The sequence below is a fragment of the Eptatretus burgeri genome, chromosome 9 (genome assembly GCF_056783735.1).
Source record: "Eptatretus burgeri isolate ZD-2024b chromosome 9, Ebu_testis_v1, whole genome shotgun sequence".
NCBI classification, from domain to species: domain Eukaryota; kingdom Metazoa; phylum Chordata; class Myxini; order Myxiniformes; family Myxinidae; genus Eptatretus; species Eptatretus burgeri.
The window spans coordinates 83,553,398-83,573,666 of record NC_140969.1 but is presented as its reverse complement, the minus strand read 5'-3'; the positions used below and the strand labels follow the sequence as shown (position 1 = coordinate 83,573,666).

General features: G+C 46.5%; 1 protein-coding gene across 3 annotated transcripts in view; it reads right to left on the bottom strand.

Moving 5' to 3' along the window:
- LOC147020479 (apolipoprotein L3-like) overlaps positions 1–11,705 on the bottom strand; it is a 34,300-nt gene extending 22,595 nt beyond the window's left edge. The window contains exons 1-2 of one of the 3 annotated variants that reach the window (XM_085895842.1): positions 2,716–2,857; positions 2,353–2,443 (exon numbers count right to left, since the gene is read on the bottom strand). The gene's annotated coding sequence lies outside the window, so the exon portion shown is untranslated. Of the gene's footprint in view, positions 1–2,352; positions 2,444–2,715; positions 2,869–11,592 lie in introns of those variants that run through there. The other 2 variants (XM_085895843.1, XM_085895841.1) reach the window with 2 other exon arrangements.
- Between the last annotated feature and the right edge of the window lie 8,564 nt (positions 11,706–20,269).

The window sequence follows — 20,269 nt, the reverse complement described above, 5'->3', positions numbered from 1 at the left end:
CCGATAATTAATCGAACCGTCGAGGTCGACGATAACACCGCTCAGTTATCCCGATAGTACGGAACGGGTCGCTTAAGTGGCCCGTGTCCGAAGTCGACCTGCGGCGAGGTGCGATCGCCCGGTCTACCCTCCGCGTGGGTACTTAGGTAGGTCGAATTTGGCGAGCAACCCTATCCCACGCGGGGGCCGATTGGCTCGATCGCGGTGAGACCGAAAGGTCCACCCGTGACTGGTTCCCGGCGTTAGTCCGAGAGGGTCACGACTGGATTGTCCGTCCGGTGGGCGACGTGCCGCGATTCGAGTTACGTGGCCGTCAGCACGCCGGCGGGCGCGAATCCGTAACAATATATATATATATATATATATATATATATATATATATATATATATATATATATATATATATATATATATATATATATATATATATATATATATATATATATATATATATATATATATATATATATATATATATATATATATATATATATATATATATATATATATATATACATATATATATATATATATATATATATACACATATATCATATTTTGATGTGATAACCATTGCAGACTGGCAGCTTATTGGTAGTTATCATCTCTGGAATGTACCCACCCTCCACATAATGAAAGTGAAAAGGCAAACAAATCTGGATATCCTGAGCTGTTATTGAATGATATTACCTTCATGGGATGTGTCAATAGTCCATTGTGTGATTTTCCCCCAAAACGTCAATATCTCAGAATGGTAAAATGGTAAAAATGCAAAATACATACACTAAGCTGCTCTTCTGGAACGGTTATCACATATTGAAATAATCATATAGTCCCTACCAATAACTTCGTAGCCCTAAAGTTTGGTTTCCCAGATGGTACCGATATATGCCTGGGCCCATGGACTACAAGCCCCAAGAGGAGGGGTAAGACTAATAATTCAAGCTAACATTTCCTAAATAATAACATAGAAAGCTAGTTAATAATCTTTCTCGTTACGATCTATCTTTAGCATGTTGAGGACTTAAAATTTGAAAATATACATGAAATACAGCAAGTCAGCAAATTGTCTAAACATTTGAGAAGGTACATCCACGTACCTGAAATGATGAAATCCTCATTAGACATAAACGGTATTTATTTCTGGCGTTATACAAGCTATTCTCGTTCAATGCAAGTTGTCCTCCGTTGTTTGCTAAGTTAATGTAGGGTATTTCACACATGTTTTGAACAGGTTGCCACGAGTCGTCGAAGTCAGAAAGCCAGTGGTAAAGGTTACCGATTCTGCATAGGTACCTCAGATGTACATCAGTGCCATCAAATTCCAAGATCTGTGCCATGTAGACACATATATGCAACATTAGGACATTTTCCAGTAATCTTGGCAGCAACTAATTGATCTCTCTCTGGAACATATGCATCCAGAAGGCAGATTCCATTGTCTTGATCTGCTTCAACATGACCCGAATCTCTGGTTGTAACACACTCAGGTGTGTGTGTGTGTGTGTGTGTGTGTGTGTGTGTGTGTGTGTGTGTGTGTGTGTGTGTGTGTGTGTGTGTGTGTGTGTGTGTACCTTTTGGTGACAAATCCTATCCCAGTCAGTTCAATAAATGTGGTGTTTCTTTGGACACGTTCCAAGTTCAGTGAAGCTGTACATTCACCAACGGAAGCAGCTGTCGTTAAAGTAGCTCGAATTACCTCCACCACCAAAGGTGGGTGGACGTTATGTTTTTACCCCTCTCTATTTTTCCGTCTGTCTGTCTGTCTGTCTGTCTGTGAGCAGAACTGCTTCATTGAAATCTTGTGCAAAGGTGATCTTACATTTTGTAGTTTTCACTCCATCTGCAACGATTCTTTTAAGGGTTGCACCAACTCCACTGACTGGTCCCTCACTGCATTGTTGCACTTATGCTCCAAACAAGCTTTTTACCTTGTTTTTTCGAACAGAGGCTGGATGGCAGACATCACATACTTGTTTTTGTAATTGGCTTTTGCAGGTCCATCTGTCCAAACTAACTTCAGTAACACCTTCAGGTATCCCAGACAATATCTCATCCATAAGACCAACAGCTGATGTTTTCTCACGATGCACACAGCCACTGATAACCACATGAGGGGGGACACGTTCCCTCTGAACCAAGCGAGGAGGGCGTTAGAGGAGGAATACCCCAAAATGACAAAGTGAAAGAAGAAGAGACAGAGACAGAGCCAGCACACCTGCAATGGTTTGTTCATGTAGATTGATCGAGAGTTAGTGGCATCTCCCCAAGTTAGTGCCATCTTTAGCAGAAGTAAACACACAAGATGACTCTTCAACACTATCAACCAGGGGGTAACATCGACACATTTACCTTTGTTCTTCGTTCCATACCCGAATGGAACAAGCTAACAGCTCCCTGTACCGTCCCAAGTAGTGACACCCCACAACAATCCCAGACGCAGCTGAATAAATATAAAAACAACATGGATTCGGGCAAACGTCGATTTAGCTGCACACACAAAAAAAATGATCATCTCCATGATATGCTCGAAGAGCTGTTTGAAGTTTATCTCAAGAAGAAGAATAAGAGGAGGAGAAGAAGAGACAGAGACAGAGTTACCAAACTCAGTAGCGAGTGCTACTTCCGTGTGAAACGCAACCGATAGATCCATTGCCAACAGCCCAAAACAGGTAAAACATTGGGAAGCAAGGTGTAACACAAACTTAAACTTACTCAGAAGTCGGTGCCGATGTTTAATCCGGAGGTAGCTCAAAGCAGCACAGGTGGAACACCGAGGGGGTGTTCTGTCGGCGAGGAAAGGGCGAGGGAATCCCCTCGATGCGAGATCACGTTTTGTGACGTATGTGGGTGGGAGGGGTTTCAGCACGAGGAGGAATCGCGTTTCGGGTTACCTGGTAATGACGAAGCAACAAATGCAAACAAATTACCGGTAAATAAAGCGAAGGTTAAATGGATTATCATGGGTGTCGGAGATGAATTTTAGTTTCAAGATTATTTTACAATTGCATCACAACAATGATGTTGTGGAACTGTATTTGAGACACACACACATTCGTTGTTGCCGTGCTTTGATGGGATGGTGCAGAGGTGGTGGTGTGGTGCATGCATCGACATTGGAGCTGTCTCGGCTGGGTTCGATTCCCGACCCGATGGTACTGCTGATGGACACTTAAATCGGCTTGAGAGTTCAAAAGAGTATTCGAGTTAGGTGGGTTTGTGAGGGTCGAGGGGTCTTTAACTCAGAGGGAGGTGAATGCAGGCAATGATCTCCCTATAAGGGTAGTGATAGTAGAGTAAGTGACCCAGTGGATAGTTTTAAAATTGGGTTGGATCGGAATCTGAAGTGCTGGGGTTGGGGGAGTTAACAGAGTGAAGTATTATATAAAACATGTTGGTGTGATCATGGAGCCTCGACAGGGGACGAAGATGAATGGCGCAGCGAACTCCGACATTGAAGTTCATTGCATTAACTTGTATCCAGTGGTGGATCGTTCATGAAGAGTAGGCGAGTTATCACCGACACATTCAACGGATTAGAAAATCATACTTTGACGAAAGCTAGGAAAAAGAGAGAGGGAGAGGGAAAAAGGAGGGAGAGGGAGAGGGAAAAAAAGGAGGGAGAGGGAAAGGGAAAAAGGAGGGAGAGGGAAAGGGAAAAGGGAGGGAGAGGGAAAGGGAAAAAGGAGGGAGAGGGAGAGCGAAAGAGAGAGAGGGAAAAAAAGAGGGAGAGGGAAAGAGAGAGAGGGAGAGGGAAAAAGGAGGAGAGGGAAAGGGAGAGAGGGAGAGGGAAAAAGGAGGAGAGGGAAAGGGAGAGGGAAAAAGGGAGGGAGAGAGAGAGGGAAAAAGGAGGGAGAGGGAGAGCGAGAGAGGGAGAGGGAAAAAGGAGGGAGAGGGAAAGAGGAGGGAGAGGGGAAGAGGGAAAGAGGAGGGAGAGGGAAAGAGGAGGAAGAGGGAAAAAGGAGGGAGAGGGGAAGAGGGAAAGAGGAGGGAGAGGGAAAGAGGAGGAAGAGGGAAAGAGGAGGGAGAGGGGAAAAGGAGGGAGAGGATGGAGAGGGAAAAAGGAGGGAGAGGGAAAGAGGAGGGAGAGGGAAAGAGGTGGGAGAGGGAAAGAGGAGGGAGAGGGAAAGAGGTGGGAGAGGGAAAGAGGAGGGAGAGGGATAGAGGAGGGATATAGGAGCGAGGATGATAGAGGAGAGATAGAGGAGGGAGGATGAGAGAGGCGAGATAGAGGAGGGAGGATGATAGAGGAGAGATAGAGGAGGGAGGGTGAGAGAGGCGAGATAGAGGAGGGAGGGTGATAGAGGAAGGATAGAGGAGGTAGGGTGATAGAGGAGGGAGAGAGGTGAGAGGATGATCGAGGAAGGATAGATGAGAGAGGAAGGAAGGAGAATAGAGAAGGAATAGAGGAGAGAGGATGATCGAGGAAGGATAGAGGAGGGAGGGTGATAGAGGAGAGAAGATGATGGAGAAAGGAGGAAGATAGAGGAGGGAGGAAGGGAGAGGGATAGAGAAGGGAGGGGATAGAGGAGGAATAGAGGAGCAAGGGTGATAGAGGAGAGATAGAGGAGGGAGGGTGATAGAGGAGAGATAGAGGAGGGAGGATGATAGAAGAGAGATAGAGGAGGGAGGGTGATAGAGGAGGGATAGAGGAGGGAGGAAGGAAGAGGAGTAGAGAAGGGATAGAGGAGGGAGGGGAATAGAGGAGGGATGGGGAAGAAGAGCTGAGGGAGGTAGGGAGAGGGATAGAGGAGGGAGGGTGATGGAGAAGGGAAGAAGGGAGAGGGATAGAGGAGGCAGGGGGATGGAGAAGGGAAGAAGGGAGAGGGATGGAGGAGGGATGAAGGGAGAGGGATAGAGGAGTGTTATGATATTGTTGAATTATATGCTTGCTTGATTGGTTGTATTCATCTGGCTTCTACATGTTGTGTACACACGCCAATAAATCTGCCAGTTTGTCCGGGCAAGGTGATCCCCTCTTGTCCATCATCATTACATGGTGTCAGAGATTCGGGATTTTCTTCATCAACGGTGATGGAATTTAAACTGCCTCGTTATCTCCGGCTCGTTGGGAATGTAGCTGAGAACTGGTGACGCTGGAGTAAGGACCTTGACTGGTATCTTGAGGCTGCTGGCCTCGAGTCGACGAGCAACAATCGAAAGGTCGCCATCTTGCTGAATTGTGATGTGCCAGATGCTGTGGATGTACACGAGAACCTTCCGTTTCATTCAGCGGTTGCTTCGAAGAAATTCGAAACCGTCAAAGAGGCATTAGACACGGACTGCAACCAGCGGAAAACCTTGTCCATAAGCGATTCAAGTTCTGGAAATTTGCCGAGTCTGAAGGTCAGTCATTCGAATCGTACTTGAACAAGCTGCGCATCATGGCAAAGGCATGCGAGTTCACCGAGACTGATAACATGATCAGGGATAAAATAATTTGTTCCATACGCAACCTCGTCTTAAAAGAGCGTCTATTACGTGAACTGATAGTGACTTTAGAAACAACGATAACTCTCTGTTTGGCTGCTGAGTAGAGTAGGTCGCATGCCAGGGCCATGATGTCAACTCCCACATCGGCCGCTTCCACCGGACTCTCCCAAGACATGGACTTGATACACTGTCAAGGGCACCGCAGTCTCAAGTCTGCTGGCAAGGGTCCCTTTGCACCCAAGCTTGGGTCGACCAAGAGCAATAAGGACACTGAAAATTGTGGGAACTGTGGGTATATTCATCGACCTCACCAATGCCGTACCTTTGGGAAATGCTGCAGGAACTGTAATAATCAGAACCATTTTGCAGAGGTCTGCTGACAATCCAAGCGTGTTCATGCATTGGTGATAAGCACGACTGCAAACTGAACTAGTCTCTTTGTGACTTGTACATTGATCGCGTGTTTACACTGCTGTTAGGAGACATGCAGGTCATTAAGTCAGATGTCTCTTTGTTTGTGAACATCAGCATCAATGGCCATAGGGTAAAGGTGAAGGTTGACTTGAGCACTGGTTTCGATACTCCCTCGCAGAATATTCAATTCCATGGAAAAGCCAGTCAAGTCTATTGACTCAACAATCCTAATGAAAAGCTACAGTGAGGGCACCGTCCCTCATCATGGAGTGGCCAAGCTACAATGCTCTGCTGGGTCGTTAACGGGGCGTTTTTGACTTGTATGTGGTCGACACGAAAGCGCCTCGTATTCTCAGTCATCGCGCGTTGACATGCCTGGGTCTTATCCAGAAGGGCCCCAACAGTCGCTTGCTGTCTGTTGAGGCTGTGATGTCAGTGACTTCACCACAGCCTGACCTTATACTGGACATCATCAAGGCTGATTATGCAGATTTGTTCTCTGGCCTGGGGAAGTTCGACACCATACCACATTGAACTGTATCCGTCCATTCAGCCAGTCATCGAGCCACCTCATTGTGTGCCTCTCAGCCGACATGAGCGCTTGAAGGTCAAACTGCTTGACATGGAGGCACAGGGTATCATTTCCAAGGTGGATGGACCAACAGACTGGGTGCATTGTCTTGTCGTCGTCGAGAAGAAAGATAAATCGTTGCGTTTGTGTCTTGACCCCAGGAATCTCAACAAGGCTATCAAGTGTGAGCACCACCCCATCCCTACAACAGATGAAGTCATGGGTCAGCTCACCGGAAAGAATGTCTTCAGTATATTTGACCAAAAGGACTCTTTCTGGCAGGTTCAATTAGATCAAGAGAGTGCCCTCAAGTGCACTTTTAATTCTCTTCTAGGGCGTCATCGTTTTACCCGTTTACCATTCGGTGTGACGTCAGCCAGTGAAGTTCTCCAAGAGAGGAATGAGAGCACATTTGAAGACATTGATGGGGTCTTCTGCATCGCAGATGACATGATTCTTGCTGCAACCACCCCTACTGAGCACGACGCCATCACACGCAAGGTACTGGACCGTGCACGAGAGAACAACGTCAAATTCACCCCAAACAAGATCCAGTGGAAGGTTGCAGAGGTAAAATACATGGGTCATGTCCTCACCTCTGCTGGGGTTTGCCCGGATGAAGACAAGGTGCAAGCCATGTTGGAACTGCCAACTCCCCAGTCACGTCTGGAGCTGCAGCAAGTTCTGGGTGTGGTTAATTACCTCGGTCGGTTCATACCCAACATCTCGACCATCACAACACCATTGTGTCAGCTGCTAAAGAAAGATGCAGCCTCGGCAAAGCATGGAGAGCATGATGCAGCGTACCAGCTGTTAAAATCTGCAACTGCCAAGCACCCAGTGTTGAAGTTATTTGACCCCGCAAAGCTAGCAGTCCTTCAAACTGATGCATCTTCAGCTGGGTTTGGCGTGTGCCTGCTGCAGGATGGGCATCCTGTAGCACATGCCTCTCGGTCTCCAACACCTGCTGAATAGAACTATGCCCAGATAGAGAAGGAGCTTCTTGGAATCGTATTCACGGCAGAGCATTTTCATCAGTATATCTACTGGTTTGAGAACACAGTACACACCAACCACAAGCCACTGATAGCTATCAGCAAGAAACCACTGCACCTGCTCTCACCCAGACTTCAGCTCATGATGCTTCGCCTTTTCCAATACACTGTGTCAGTGCAGTACGTTCCAGGAAAGTAATTATAAATCGCAGACACACTCTCCAGAGCACCATATAGCTTGCCACTACACGATCAGATGCTGGAAGACGACATACACCTTCTGTACATCAATTGGTAACTGAGCTTCCAGTTAGCACTGGCAGAATGAAGGCACTGCTATGTGAGACATCACTCGATCCAGCTCTTCAACAGCTCAGCACTACCATCACACAAGGCTGGCCTGCGCATCGAGCGAGAGTGTCTCTGATGGTGAAACCGTTCTGGCCTGTTCGGGAGAACGTCCATCAGTCTGAAGGTTTGGTGTTCTGTGGCGAGCGGATCATCATTCCAGCCGCAATGCAACAGGACATGCTGGCTCGAATTCACGAAGGGCATCTCGGAGTGGGAAAGTGGTAAAGATGACCCATTTTGTACTCGCCAGGTATGTCAAGAGACATCGAAGCATGGGTTGCTGAGTGTGGGGTCTGTGCCAGATTCCGGCTTGCCAATCAGAGAGAGCCACTCATCCCGCACAGCATCCCTGATCACCCATGGGAGAAGCTGGGTGCCGATATATTTCACTTGGGTGGAAAAGACTATCTCATCCTGATGGACTGCTTCTCAAAATTTCCTGAGGTGTCACAGCTAAATGGACTCGCAGCTACCGTGATCATCTCAGCAATGAAAGTGAACTTTTCCCGCCATGGATACCGGAAGAGGTATTCGCCGACAATGTTCCCTTTGGTAGCGCAGAAATTAAGGACTTTGGGCACGAACGGGGTATAATGTTTACAACATTGTCCCCAACATCTCCGCAATCCAACGGTAAAGCTGAGCATGCGATTCAGACAATGAAACAGGCTTTGCGAAAGGCACATCAAGATGGTACTGACATTCAACCAGCAATCCTTGCCTACCGCAAATCTCCGATAAGCAGAATGACACTCTCTCCAGTTCAACTCCTGATGGACAGGAGGCTGAGATAAATTACCTGTTTGCAATGAAAGCCTCCAGCCAGGTGTCATATCAAATGCTTGTCAGCAGCTCCGGGACTGTCAGAGGCAGTACACCAAATTATATGATAGAGGGGCGAAACCTCTGATGGAGCTCAAAGTAGGTGATGCTGCGCACGTCAAGACTAAACAGGGCTGGGTACCTGTAGTCATATCTTGGAGGAAGAGGAGGAGGATTAGGATGAGGAGGAGAAGGAGAAAGAGAAGGAGAAGAAGTCTGTCCAAATACCTTCTCAAGTAACTTATCTTGTTTTTAATAATCCAAATAATTTAACGAATATTTTTGATCCTAACATCTCCATCCGTTTATAATGAACCAAAACATTTCATGCATTAGCAATGCGTGTACAGTAGTGTTGTTTATAAAATGGATGTACATCAACCAATCCATTGGGACCATACTCTGTGCAGAGCGTTGGTGCTGCCAAAGCAGTCTCCTGGGCTATTAAGCACAATCCTGGATGGGTCACCACTCCAACACAGGATACAAACATGCTGGCACTCATTTTGCCAACCTCAGAAGGATGACAGGCAGAGTCAATCACAGCTGGCCTTCATTCAACAGCTTAAAATGGGATTTGAACTCAGGAGCTTGAGATCGCAAACCCAGCACTCGAAACATTAAGCCAACATCAGGAATGATGTACAGTGGTGTTATTTATAAAATGGATGTAGAGTAGTGTTGTTCATAAAATGGATGTGCAGTACGTGGTGCTGGTTATAAAAATGGATGTTTGTGTGTTTGTATATAAATATATATATATATATATATATATATATATATATATATATATATATATATATATATATATATATATATATATATACCAGGTTCCGTCCCGCGTATCGGGTTCCGTCCCGCGCACACGAAAGCAGAATCGGGCGAACGTGAGCAATGGCCACGTGCGTAATGGTGGATCTACACACACCGTACGGAATGTGCTCGAAGGCAGACGAACGGACACATCTTACTGTCTGTATGTATCTATATGTATATATATCTGAGCCTGGTGTTGGCGCATTAGTTAGGGCAGCAGCTTGGGATCCAAAAGGTCCTGAGTTCAAGCCCCGTTGGGCCACTGAATTAATACACCAGGGGGTGGACTCAGCCTGTCATCCTTCTGAGGTCGGCGAAATGAGTACCAGTATACTGGGCCGGCGTATACCCCGATTAAAATAGGTGTACCATATCCCTGTGTCGTAAGAGGCGACCAGGGTTGCGTCAGAAAGGGCATCCGGCGTAAAACATGTGCCAAATCACTATGCGGATCATACGGATGATCCGCTGTGGCGACCCCTAACGGGAGCAGCCGAAAGAAGAAGAAGATTATATATATATATATATATATATATATATATATATATATATATATATATATATATATATATATATATATATATATCTTCTTCTTCTTCTTTCGGCTGCTCCCGTTAGGGGTCGCCACAGCGGATCATCCGTATGATCCGCATAGTGATTTGGCACAGGTTTTACGCCGGATGCCCTTCCTGACGCAACCCTGGTCTCCTCTTACGACACAGGGATATGGTACACCTATTTTAACCGGGGTATACACCGGCCCAGTACACTGGTACTCATTTCGCCGACCTCGGAAGGATGACAGGCTGAGTCAACCCCCTGGTGTATTAATTCAGTGGCCCAACGGGGCTTGAACTCAGGACCTTTTGGATCCCAAGCCGCTGCCCTAACCACTGCGCCAACACCAGGCTCTATATATATATATATATATATATATATATATATATATATATATATATATATATATATATATATTGTTGTGGTTCTCGGAACCGCATGCATTCAACATAAAATGGTCACAAGACAGTTATTCCATTAATATACGTGTCGATAGTCCCTTCACTTTTGTGTAGCGCAGTGTTTCTCAAGGTGGGGCGTGGCAATATTTTGGTGGGGCATGAGGATTCAAAACTCTTTTCAAGATCAAAGCAACCATGATGTGGCTGTCTGAGGAGGGCGAAAAGAAATACCCAAACTCGACTACTTTGGCAAGGGAAGTATTTATAAATTTCCATCATCTTATTTAGTCGAATGTGGATTTGGTGTTGTTATCGATTTGCTGCAAGCTAAGATAAATCAACTATAAATCATGAAAAGTGGTGATTTAAGGCTGAAACTGACAAAATTGGTTTCTCGAATCAAACAAATCTGCAGCCAGCGTCAAGGGCAGGGCTCCCATTGAAGTGAGTAGCAATTGAATAAAATTTGCAATAAGGTTTTAATAAAGCCTTTTGAATACATATGTAGTATATACTGTAGTGTATCCAATCATGGTGGGGCGTACGATTTTTTTGAAAATCAAAGTGGGGCATGGGACAAAAGGTTGAGAAACACTGGTGTAGCAGGACAACAGGGGTGTGCGTTGCGAGGATCTCATAGCTCGGTTTGCTTACATCATTCCTTCTTCATTTCGTTTCTAACTTCATTTCTACTCTTCTTTTCTGATTACCGTATTCCTGAGGTAAATCTGAGCCACGTGTGCCCTGCACTGAGAGATGGGTCCTCAGCAAAGGCCAAGCAGGCATGACACCCACAAACCTCCGTAGAAAACACAACCTGCCAAACGCACACGCAGCGGTAATTTACACCTAATGGACGGGAAACACACCCAGCACGACGTCCACGCTGCACGGACCGAGGCCGATAAGAGAAAGACAACCCGACGCCATGTTGGACGGGATGCGAGTGTGCAAGGCCCAAGTGGCGCGTTCCTTTCAACCCATTTCTGGACTCGCTATATCGGCATTATTTTCATTCTAAACCTCCATATAATTATTATATTCGAGCGTTTCTCCTCAAAATGTGACGCATATCAGGTTCAGTCCCGCGCACACGAAAGCAGAATCGGGCGAACGTGAGCAATGGCCACGTGCGTAATGGCGGATCTACACACACTGTACAGAATGTGCTCGAAGGCAGACGAACGGACACATCTTACTGTCTGTGCATGGGTTCGCCATAACATCGTACCTTCGGTCCTCGCTGGCGACGGTGGATGTTCCCCGCGGACGGCGAACGTCTTCTCGCCTCGACGTCGATCGAAGCTGAGATCGGGCGGATCGGGCGGATCGGGCGGACCGGGCATGGTGTGCAGCTCGGACCACGTGACGCACATGGAGCGGGCGCGTTGGCCGGCGAGGGTCGGGGCGCCCGAGCGGGCGGGACGGACGCTGCCCTCGGCCGGTCATCAGGGCACGGCCCGGGGGTTCTTGCTAGGCAAGTCATGACGCGGAGTTCGGTGTGGGTGATTCATATCATGTCGTGAGGTCGGAGCAAGACATTTTTAGCTCGCCTGTTCGAAGAACAGAGAGCTATAGCGATACCCCCGGCATGAGCGTGAAAATGTTAAATTTTTGGTGCAAGTTATTTTTTCCTTTCTAATGTTTTTATCTCCCACACTATTTTTTATATGCCCGATATATATATATATATATATATATATATATATATATATATATATATATATATATATATATATATATATATATATATATATATATATATATATATATATATATATATATACATATACATATATCGGGGCGTATTATGTGATACCGGTCGTCCATCCATCTGTCTGTCTGTCCGTCCGTCCGTTCCTGTCTGCACTCTAACCTAACTCCCAAAGTTTTCTATTTTCACGTTTCATATTTGGTATGTAGGTACAGAATGTGGAGACGGTGTGTCACGACATACATTCGTCATCTAAAGTGGTTGCCGTTGTCCATGTAGTAGCACAATTCTGTATATACCTTCTTGTTCGGGCATATATTGTGCTCACTTACACTCTTGTTACTGATTACAATATACAAATACATATATTGCTTTAAAATTATTTGGATCAGACTTCACTGCAATGCTTTATAAAAAAATATTGTTAGACTAGTCTTTTAAAAACGATAAATGTATTAACAGGCGAGCATTGGGTGGCTTTGACACCAACTCTGGTTACGGCTCGGAGTCACCTTGCCGGAAATGGAAGGTTGCGGTTTCTGGCCATCACGGCCAGCCCTCGCAAGGGGTCGGGGCCAATCAGAGCGTTTGATGCGGGTGACGACACAACGTTTCGGAGTGCCCCCCCCACCCCACGCCGCGGGGCCAATAAAGGTCCGAGCGAAGCTTTTGCTCGCTCTCTCTGCCCTGCCCTGCCTCGCCTCCCGCTCAAGCTGGACTTCGACTCCGCTGACTGTCATCATCATTTGGACTCCGCCTCCTCTTCTCCGCCCACACGACACTGACTCCACCCACCCACCTCGTCCCACTTACCACTCCGCACACTCTCTCTGGACTCCACCCTACAAGCTCAAGCCCCTCCTTCACGCCCACGATCTCGACACGAGCTGCCTGAAGCAAGAGACGACACGCCAGCTGTCAGGGGAGTACCGCACCATGGAGCGTTCCCCCCAAACGCATTGGTGGCGCGTTCGGGCAAAAATTATACAAAGGTACCGAGAGACCTCAGTCTCAACTCCTCTCCTGTCTTGCTTCAATTCCTCTACATCGGGTTTTCTGTGTCTGTGTGTGTGCTGTGTGTGTGTACTGGTGCCTGTCTATATAAGTAAGACTGCAGAAGATTATCATTATTACTGTTTATTATTCTTTTCGGGTTAAGTCTGCTCTACGTCCGCTTTCAGAAGTTGCTTGTTTATTGCCGCACCACACCTTTCTTCCCTATCTCTGCTTGCACACCCCAATAAATCTATTGATCGTACCACATACCTTTCCTCACCCATTGTTAATACATTATTTTTAGAAATGTTCCCTGCTAGTTTTTGTCTTTTCCTTCATTGGTTCAGCATGGTCCGAAACCCAGATTAGCCCGGACTTTATTCCCAACGATCCATTCCTTTTAGCTGCTACGTCCTTGGCAGTGTCGCTCGACTGCATCCGATCCGGTAAAGTGATCCGGTTCAGACAAGGTGTACTGAAGACGTGTTCCCAGGTAATTAAATCTCGTGATTAATTAGGTAAGCTGGTTAACCTATAGACCGGAGGACCCTAGGTCACGCGATTGATTTATTGGCGTCCACGGTCAGTTAAGCGACCCACCGCGTCACAGAATTATCCGTGTGCGATGGCCTACAATTCCAGGGAGTCTGGTGGGAACCGAGATAGCTTCCCTCCCTCATGGTCTTCTCACCCCGACCCCCCGGCCTGCAACAACATATATATATACATATATATATATATATATATACATACATATATATACATATATACATATATATACATGTTAGGGTGGTCCAAAAAAGTCGAAAAAATAGAATGTTGCTCCACAAGCTTAAAATTATTCTAATATGATCCAATAACGCACATAAAATGTTTTAGCTTGATCGGAGGCGATTTAGAGGTCGCTCCATATGACGACTTTTAGTCTCATGACTTGAATAAATTAGGGTATGGTCAGGTACGATTACGGGTACTTCTGGATGTCCAAGGTGGAAATGGAGTGCATTTTCGAACTCTATGGGGTCGATTTACTCTAAGAAATGACTGCACCGACATTGAATTCACGACCATTTCGAAAATATGACCGAAAACAAAATTTATCATGACTGGAGTTGAGTAACTAATCCTACTCATTTCGATATTTTCTAATCTATAATTAATTTGTTGTCCGTCTAAACATTTCTTAGAGTAAATCGACCCCACTGAGTTCGAAAATGCAGTCCATTTTCACCTAGGAAGTTCAGAAGTGTACGGATTCGCGTCTCCCCATTCCCTAATTTTTAAATCAATGGAATTACATACAAACTATTAGAATATTTCGTCTCATTTACCAAATACCACTATCATCTCCGCCTCTATTGCTGTCTCCACTCCAGCCTGAACTTATTTCTAGCAGGCCCAACATCCAGTGTTTTCGATTCAATGATTCACGAAAAATATGTAAGTTATTTATTTCGTTATTATTATATTAAACTAGGTGAATGCACCCGGCGCTGCCCGGGTTCTTTTTGAATGAATTTAATCTTCTATACATATGTCTGACGTGAGCACAGTATCAGTTCCCTATTGGGCCATGGCAGTCATATAATAGGCTAAGGGGATTGGTGAGGAGGAAACACACCCCCTTCCCCCCCCCCTAGCCGAGGGGCCTTGCCACATAGTCTATAACCTTCCCGGGGCCCATCCCGACATTTTTGTTCCAGTGGTTGGCTCCTATCTTTCACCTTTAAGGAGATTAGCGCGTGCAGACAAACAAACAAACAGACAAACAAAAACTTAAAATCATCTGTTAGATATATTGTATATGGCGTTGGCCCCATGTCAATCGGCTGAACTTGAAAAATTAACGTTACAAAATCAGGTGATGACGTCATAATTTGGAAACCGGAAGTCGGAAGTACAATTCTTTTAGATCGGGACACTCCCGGGTACATGTTCTGTCAGCATGTGAAGTTTGGTGAGGATCAGTCCAGTACTTTTCGCGTGCATAGGTCACAAACAAACACACAGACACACAAACAGACACACTTTCAACTATATATATATATATATATATATATATATATATATATATATATATATATATATAGATATATTAGGGTATGGTGAGATGCGAATCCGTACTCTTCTGAACTTCCTAGGTGAAAATGGACCGCATTTTCGAACTGTGGGGTCAATTTACTCTAAGAAATGCTTAGACCAGCGTTTCTCAACCTTTTTTACTCTTGTGGAACCCTTGAAATAGTTTTCATGTCTCAGGGAACCCCTGCATAAAAATTATTATATACCATTATTAATATCTAGCTCTTTTATATTGTTGCGGATTTCGCGCCCGCCGGCGTGCGACGGCCACGTAACTCGAATCGCGGCACGTCGCCCACCGGACGGACAATCCAGTCGTGACCCTCTCGGACTAACGCCGGGAACCAGTCACGGGTGGACCTTTCGGTCTCACCGCGATCGAGCCAATCAGCCCCCGCGTGGGATAGGGTTGCTCGCCAAATTCGAACTACCTAAGTACCCACGCGGAGGGTAGACCGGGCGATCGCACCTCGCCGCAGGTCGACTTCGGACACGGGCCACTTAAGCGACCCGTTCCGTACTATCAGAATAACCGAGCGGTGTTATCGTCGACCTCGACGGTTCGATTAATTATCGGGCGTATTCAGCCCACTACCAACCCTTTACGTGAAGCAAGATGGGGATTCAATGGAGGAAAAGACGAAGCGAAGCGAGAGAACAGTTCAACAATAAAAGCACATTTATTCGCGGCACACGGGAAGCACACAAATACAATTCCACCAAATGCACACAAAAAAAAGAAAACACAATTCCATTTACACAAAAAGCAAACATAAAAGTGAAAACACAGTGCAGAGCCAATACCGACTACCGAGCACACGGCAACACTTATACAATTCTACTTCACAGACGGCGCCGACAACACATACCCAAAACCAAGGAAAAGAAATACCTCAAGAATGAGGCGGCCTGAGGCCGAGACCGGGTCGGGCCTACCCGTCTGGTGATGAGACGCGGAGCGGCGATGGCCCCGCAACCCGCGGGCCTCGTGGACAGTGCCTGGCAGGGGGTGGGAACGGGGCCCCCTTGGTCGCACTATCTCAGCGCGGGGGGAAACAGGAGGGGGTTGCTGATGCTCGGGGTATAGAGGATCTTTATTATCCCTGGTGTGCGTCTCCACCTCGGCCAGGTCGCGCTGCCGGCCTCCCTCGGGCGTGCAGCTCCCGGCACCGACGCGAGCACCCCCTCGTCCGACTCTCTTCAGCTTCTCCAGCCACTGCAGGCTTCGGGCTCCAGACTTCCACACTCGTCCCCTCCGTTCCGACTCCTTCTCGTTCTCGACTCCTTCTCGTTCTCGTTCTCGTTCTCGTTCTCGTTCTCGTTCTCGTTCTCGTTCTCGTTCTCGTTCTCGTTCTCGTTCTCGTTTGCGACTCTCCTCTGACTGACGAACACCGTCCTTTTATCCCCCCCGTAACTTCGCCTTTGACCCCCTCCCTTTGACCTTTCACCTCGCTCCCCATTGGCCCGAGAAAAAGTGGGCGTGAAGGCTTTTTGATCCACAAATTTGCATATATCGATCGTCCTGGAGGCGGGGCCAAATCGCCCCTCGCTCACCGATTGGACGGCAAAAAGTGGGCGTGTGTCGTTTTTGATCCGTTTTTGAAGCACAAAATCCGTGATTTTGTACACGCTGTTCGACGCGCGCTCTGCATGAGTCCAACACCGGTACCCACAGCGGGGCAAGAACGGTGGCGATGCTACGGTTGTGAGGTGTGCGTGAAGGTCGTGGCGGTTGTGGTGAAGCGGTGGTTGTGGTCGGTGGTTGATGTTGTGGTTGTGATCATGGCGGTTGGTCCAAAATAAAGATAGTAAAAGAAAAACGGCTATCCTGAAGAGTCGCAGCTCGCATAAATGACATGTATTCCCACTAGACAACGGGTTTGGGCCTAACTACACATGCACTTACCGAGATACCTCACCTAAGGGACCTGAATGGTGGTTTGCGAATCTGGTAACCACAACAATATTTTTTATCGTAGTTCACGTGGTAAATATTATATTTTTGTCGGATACCTGGTTTAAGGAGAAAATGACCCCCTTTTTGTCAAATTTATTGGCAATGAAAAAAAAACATGCTACTCGTTTATGAGACCTCACACTGAGGTTTTAATTTACAAAAAAAAATCTTTTTTAAATCAAAAAAAAAAAACACACCTCATGTAAGTTGATCAACAAAACTTAAATAAATAAAGCTGAAGCAATAAAGGTAAACAGAAGAACTAACCTAGAGACAGAGACAGAGACAGAGACAGAGACAGAGACAGAGACAGAGACAGAGACAGAGACAGACACACTTCGCACTAGGAAGCACAGAGAAGATAGATGGACACCGTGCATGCGTCCCCTACTTGAGTCAGTCACTCGATGATACACGAATCCACGTCCACTAACCAGTGAGGGCGGTTTTACACTGGCGCCATATAGACATCGTTAAATACATTCCCTATGGTTGTTATAATTGTAAATAATATAAGAGGTTGAAGCCTCTATTATAATAACCAAGGAGTTTCCAACAATATGCCGTACGTGTATAGTAAAATTACGAATATTAAATCAAACAAAAACTACTCAAAAACACATTAGCCTATTTATTACTGTTTCTCGCAGAACCCTGAGCCACCTCTTGCGGAACCCCGGTTGAGAAACACTGGTTTAGACGGACAACAAATTAATTATAGATTAGAAAATATCAAAATGAGTAGGATTAGTTACTCAACTCCAGTTATGATAAATCTTGTTTTCGGTCATATTTTCGAAATGGGAGTGAATTCAATGTCGGTGCAGTCATTTCTTAGAGTAAATCGACCCCATAGAGTTTGAAAATGCACTCCATTTCCACCTCGGACATCCAGAAGTACCCATAATCGTACCTGACAATACCCTAATTTAACCAACTCATGAAACTAAGTCGTCGTATGGAGCGACCTCCAACTCACCTCCGATCAACTTAAAAAAATTTTATTCGCGTTATTGGAATAATTTAAGGCTTGTGGAGACATCTGAATTTTTTTTCCTGTTTTTGGACCACCCTAAATATTGTTACGTTTGGGGGGGGGGTATGCATTCAAAGGGTAATTAGGATGTCTAATTAGGTATGCCATGCTGTTCGAGTTTACCAGGATCTCGATGTAATAAGTAGTAATTCAGTGGTGATAAGTTGTCTAGTAAATGTTCATTTCTTCAAGGGGGAAATGATAAATGTCACGTAATTAGATAGGGACACGGGATAGGGTAAGTGTGTCTGCGTAAACCCCTTTTTGGTATTCTCTGGAGACTGGCCGTGACGTCACAGTACAGTGCAGCGGATGGCTCCGCCCCATGATCACGATTGGCAGAAGGCGACGGCAGTGGGCCAATAAACGGCTCGATTGGAGGTGACGAGGGCAGAAGGATAAAAAGGTTCTGTTCGGGGTCGAAAAAGAAGAAGAAGAAGAAGAAGATTACAACCAGAACGCTCGTGTTTTTTTGGTGTGGAAGCTGTGGCGGCAGAGAGCGTCCTGGCTGCTGTGCTGAGTCGATCGTGCTCTTGATCATGTCTGGGAGCCTTGCCGAGCCTTGTGCCTCGCCTCGGTCGGCTCTGGGGTTCTGCTGACTCGGAGTGCGGGGTCGGGCGGCGGGCGGACCTGCCTCCCTCTCCTGCTCGCGGCTTGGCGCCGGAGCTGGTTCCCTGGCGGCTGTGGGCGGACTTGGGCCAGGACCAGGAGGTCGACAGCACCACGGTTTCTCCTGCCCCCTAACGAGAGCAAGGCCGGCTCGTCCGACGCCGATCCAGGGACAGTTGCGTCCACACCACGGTCCAGCCTGACCACCAGAAATAGCTACTGTGTGTGTGTGTGTGTGTGTGTGTGTGTGTGTGTGTGTGTGTGTGTGTGTGTGTGTGTGTGTGTGTGTGTGTGTGTGTGTGTGTGTGTGTGTGTGTGTGTGTGTCTGCTTGGCGCCTTAGAGGGATTGAGAACTGTATATTCATTGGAATTGTCTGTGTTTTTCCCCACGCCATCCCATCGAATCGCCCCGGATCCCTCTTCTTGCCGAGTCTTGTTATTTCTGGTCAATCGTAAAAAACGAATAAACATCATCAACTCAGTGAAAAGTGACTCGTGTCACCTTCCTCGTCCCGTTTGCGGTAGGGCGATTGAAACCGCCGTCTTTGGGTTATATAAAAATAAATCGCCTCCATCGTTTCGGCTCATTCTACGTTGGCGGGACTGTTCAAGTCCCGTGGACGTCACATTGGTGTCAGGGTGTTGGATGTTCGAACCCCTCTAAATTATATACCAGGATTAAAATCTCGCCACGAATCGGAATATAAAATTACTACAGAAAAGCGCGCGAGCGCGGGAAAATTTTGGCGGGATTTTTCAAATTTAAATTAATTGGCGGCAAACGGGACTTCTGCACCATGGCGGATGTGCAGATGTTTGAGGAGGAAGACCACGTGTCTGGCAGCGAGTCGGGGGAAGAAGGGAGAGACGGGGGTAGGGTTGGAACCTCCCCCATTCCGAGCGTGGACCGTGCTTCATCGCCCGTAACGGGGCCGGCAGCGCCGGAAACCGGCACGATGACGATCTGGACAATGTTGGAACGTTTAATGAGTGCAATTACAGCACAGGGGGCAAAAATGACGGCACAGGGGGCACAAATGGCAGAAATGACGGCACAAATGGAAAATCAATTCGTGACACAGAGGGCAGAAATGACGGCACAAATGGAAAATCAATTCGTGACACAGAGGGCAGAAATGACAGATCAATTGGGGGTAATAGGGGTACAGTTGGGTGCACGGATTGATTTAATGAGGGATGAATTGGGGGAAAAGATGGAGAAAATGAAAACTGAGATGCAGGAGTGTGTGGATGTTAAATTGGGGGAAATACAAAGTAAATTCGAGGATAGATTGGAGGAAGCAAAGGTAGAAATTACATTGGAGGGGGAAAATATACGAAAAAAATTGGGAGATAAAATTGATGCAACGAACATTCGGGTTGATAAAGTGGATGAAAGCCTGGAACGTCATCGTGCCTGTGTGGATGCTCGTATGCAGCTGCAGGTTGAATAGTGGGGAGAGCTGAGGATGCAAGGGATGAATTTGGCGGAGGAGGTAAAAGGATTGGAGGCT